The sequence below is a fragment of the Halyomorpha halys genome, unplaced genomic scaffold (assembly GCF_000696795.3).
Source record: "Halyomorpha halys isolate HHAL.00 unplaced genomic scaffold, Hhal_1.1 Scaffold1295.1, whole genome shotgun sequence".
NCBI classification, from domain to species: Eukaryota; Metazoa; Arthropoda; class Insecta; order Hemiptera; family Pentatomidae; genus Halyomorpha; species Halyomorpha halys.
In genome coordinates, this window is record NW_027114721.1 from 265,012 (window position 1) to 269,691 (window position 4,680).

At 30.4% G+C, this 4,680-nt stretch overlaps 1 long non-coding RNA gene across 1 annotated transcript in view; it reads left to right on the forward strand.

Moving 5' to 3' along the window:
* Nucleotides 1-3,464, forward strand: part of LOC136796874 (uncharacterized) — a 4,596-nt gene extending 1,132 nt beyond the window's left edge. Inside the window, exon 2 of the long non-coding RNA XR_010844656.1 lies at nt 3,097-3,464. This is a non-coding gene — a long non-coding RNA (uncharacterized lncRNA). The remainder of the gene's footprint in view (nt 1-3,096) is intronic.
* The last annotated feature ends 1,216 nt before the right edge of the window (nt 3,465-4,680 follow it).

The following is a 4,680-nucleotide window of genomic DNA, read 5'->3' on the forward strand; positions in this document are numbered from 1 at the left end:
TATATATATATGGAAGCAATTATCAGGACGCCTCTACTGAAGAATGAATGACAGCATATTTGGCAAGAGAACGTGGGAAGTCAAAAACCAGATGGATAGACAGAATCAACTAAGATGTTGAGTTTTTATATATATATATGCTTTTTTCTCTTATTGGTTTCTCTCTCATCATTCATTACTATTCCCATTTGTGAAAATAACAAACGGACCACTAAAACATACTTTCTCTAGCAGTTCTTGTTTCTTCTTTAAAATTAGTTTTCAGGGGTAAATGAAGACTTTAGTTAATAGTATAAGCCTTGGAAAAAATTAATCAAAATTAATATTTAATGAATTACAATTTTTTATACTACGTAAGTTTAAATATTTGTGGTTTGCAGCAAAATGAGCAAAACCGAAATCCAGATAAGGATAGACCAGAGTTAAAACACAAATGAAAAAAATTAAATAGTATAGACAACTTTAGTAGTTGTTGTTGTTTGGGGTTTAAGGGCGTAAAACCCTGAGGCAACTTTAATGAATTAAAAACAAGAAATATCGAATAATGAGCGATGGTGGTTGTTCGAAGCCACGTGTGTTTCATAACTATTAACATTGAATACTTAACATGATTCATATTATCGAGTACAATTCTAAGCACATTAAATTGATAAATCTTGTGCAATTTCTAATTATATTTATTAGTTAATAAAATATATTTATTATAGTTTTTTTTTAAATTATTAATAACTGATGAATATGATTGCGATACGGCTTATCTTATTGAAACTCGAATGTTTTCCGTAGCGCCCATTTCTCTTTTTATTCGAACAAAATAACCGATTCTCTGGAAAAGCCATTGCCATAGACGTCACATACTTTCACCTCGATTTGACAACCTGAAGAGATGCCGACCATAGAGTCTATATCTATTAGTCCAAGATCTGGGTTAGAGAAGACGATCGTGAAGAAGAGCGTATCAGGGTCCTCGGTGGTTTCACTGGTCCAGGGGTAAATTGAAACCAGGTCTTGAGGATCGGGGAGCCATTGAGTCACTGCACAAAGGACATTATGGGACTGCTTCCATCGGGGAAAATACCATCCAGAAAATCGCTAGAAAGGATAGATATGGATTCTGTTTTTTATTATGTATCTGGACAATTTATGTGGTTGGAACTTGGGGCAGACGTCGGGCATTCAGTCTTCTTGAACGATTTGATACTATTCTACACTACAAAGGAATCTATGGTTAATCTAGTCTTATTTCCTTGTATTATTTTTTTCGAAAAAAAAAATGGCCTTCTTCTGTGTGTTCGGTTCACAGCTTGTATTTGGAAGAAGGACGTTTTAAAAGAACCAAATAAACTGAAAAGGTATAGAAAACATGGCATTAGTTTAATTGTTGTAATTATAACCATAACGAAAACATGCTTCCTTTAATCATCTTCAGGTGATACACTTCAACTTAGGAGTGTATATATGAGTTATTTCAGCATATATAACGCATGAAAAAAAAAATAAGAGAATTTTTTTTTGTTATATCTGTGACCACAAGAATTAAGTAAAATGAACTTGATAACTTGCAAACATCGTTCTCCTAAGCTGTTGATGACTTTCCCATGCTAGAAGGTGATTTATACGTTAATAACAAATCAAAATCGAGATAATTGAAGTGAAAAAATGCGGTAAGACTGTCCAAACATGCTTCTTTTCTCTACGTTTCGGCAGTTTCCTCATTATCAAGTTCATTGTTCTTTGTTATGTGATCATAATTTAAAAAAAAATATATACAAATTTTTATGATACAAATCTAGAATATAAAAGTTAAACATTAATAAAGTATATTATTTTGCATTATTCTTAATTACTCCTATTTTCACCCTATTAGTCATAGCTTTCATCTATCTTTTTATGACCATTACATCAATTTTTACTTTATTCGTATAATGAAATAAATGAAATATATATGTTATGATCCTAAAACAAATCATGACAGATATGTTTAAAATATTTAGGAATAATATAAATGAAGAAACACGTTCTAACTTTTATATTAAACATTTTTAATTTTTTTTTTTTAAATCTAAGTATAAGAATTCAGGGTTACGGTAAAAAAAAAAAAAAAGAATAAATAGTTTATAACTATTTTAATCTCCGACGTTTCGCCCCCCTTTGCAGGGTTTCATCAGGGCTGTTCAAAGCGAAAGGTTATATATGTGATGTCATATATGTGATTTATATGTTAATAAAAAATCAAAATCGAGATAATTGAAACAAACAAATCTCACATAAAATCTTAAATGTACTTTGAAATTATTTTGATTTTATCATTGACAGATATTTGTTTTGCATAGCAACTAGGGGGTTTATTTTTATTCGAAATAAAACTTTATATAGAAATAAACTAAACTGCTTGTATAGCTTGCATTAAAAGCCATTCGTTTAATATTCCTTCATGTCACATAAACCAACAGTTGGTTGAGAACTAAGTTGGTAAATTTGCTATGACGAGACACGCTCCCTTTATGGTGAATAAAGCTATAACTAATTTTTTGAGAACTATATTTATTTTTAAAAAATGAATAAATATGTTCATTATTGGTATTTTGTTGTTGAATTAACTAAATGATCAGTCGGGTATTTGGTAAGTTTTCAAAACAGATCAATTTTGTTTTATTTTTCGGTGTTTGATGACATCTTATTCTAGATTATTATCCGGCGACCTTTTGAAATATATTATGAAAAATTTTAAGGACAATTATTTTTTATTGTATATTTTTATACTTGTAGGAAATGTCATTTATTTCTAAATGATAATATATTTCAAGCACTATAAATCCCTTATATCCTTTAGGTTTTATCTAACCGGTTTCATATCCAAAAGAATTTTATTCTTGATTATCATGTTCGGATTTCATAATGTGGAACAAAGGTTATATTTCTAATTATTTTATTACTGCTTAATCAAACATAAATTATCATGTTTTATCCATTCCAATTTATTTACAAGCGTTTTATTTACAATAATTTTGGCTTGTTTTTTAAGAGAATGAATCCTTCACTATCGTTGAAATATCATTACCTCTTTAGGCATAATAGAACCTTTTACTTTTACAGGTTCGCTTGATAACCTCGCTGTTAAAATTCTATTGTACATCATTGAATTGGAGGTTGGACATAAAGCATGACACAAGGACGAATTGGATTTCCTTTATCGATTGATTCCCCATTGATTACGCCTGGTCCCTGGGGCATGTACACAAAAACCTAACAGAAAACAATATATCCTGTCAGCCTTTAAAAAAAGCAACAAAAGAAAAATAATTCTTTGTGGATAATTCAAAGAGAGGTGTTTTGAATGCCATACAAATCAGCTAATGATTTATATATGTTTTAAAAGAGTTTATATTTTTTCTTAGCCAAAACAGCAACACACTTGTGTAAAAATATTTTTCAATAAATATAAATACTGCATCGCTATCTTATATAGTTGAATAATTTAATCATTGTTATTAAGACCTGTCACGATAGATTGCATATGAGGTATTACCTGAGAATTCACTTATATTAAAGAAAATAAGAATATTTTTCTTGCAGTCTCACAAAACTTATCATCAATTAAGCTTATTTAATAACTGGTAATATTTTTTGTTTATTATTATGTCCTATATTTTATACGATCAAACTTAGATACGCTTCACGAGTTTATCTTGTCCCTCATTTGCTTATAACTTCAATCCAAACCAAATTCGACCTAAAACGTGAATGAATGGGGTACCAAGTGCTTTAAAATTGCTGGGAGCTCAAGGCTGGTTTAGTTCATATTTTGTAAGCAATAGTAGTTCCAAAGAAAGAGCAGTGCTATGTATTTCGAAAACTAAGTATTAGATATTATGGAACGATGGTCATGGAAATATTGTATACAGTTTATATGGCTGAGTATCGTGTAAAAGGGGTACGTGGTAGCTGAAGGAGTTAAGGCGTAAACTTGGCAACATGCCATGGTTCGAGTCGACTGGTTGAAGTAGATTGGTTACCTCCTCCATCATCCTCCCAACAAGGTAGTGGGTAAACAAAACAAAAAATAATCAGTCGTGGAAAACTAGACACGCGTTAATATAAAAAATACTTTACTATTTTAACATGAGAGTTTTAATTTTAATACAACCCATCATCCATCAGGACCTCAATGTCCCCTATGTTGCCGATTTGGACAGAACCAGATACCAATCCTTCCATAATAAACTTCCCAACCACCCAAACCAACTCGTTTCTAATCTGGCTTCTCCTTCACTACCTAATAATCCTCCTAGGCGTTTGAAAAGAAGATGGCCTCGAGATCTTCTCCTTTAGAAGTGTTTTGGGAATTCTATCAATGGGTAGATTCTCCACATGTTTGTATCATGTCATAATATCACTTACAGCAAATTTACCTGATGTGTATCTATTTATACAGTTGTAAATAACAATAAATAAATTATAATAAAAAAAATACAACCCAACTACTAAACTTTATGTGGCATTGTTGGAAAAGAAACATATTTAAATAATCGATGAAAAAAAAAGTTTCATGGTGTAATGTGGAATTTAGATCGTTGCTCTGAAAGATTTTATTAGAATTAAAAAAAGATTTTGACTAATAGATATTTTTTCCTCTTGCACTGATGTAATTGGTGTTAAAATGTGTGTATATATAAAGGC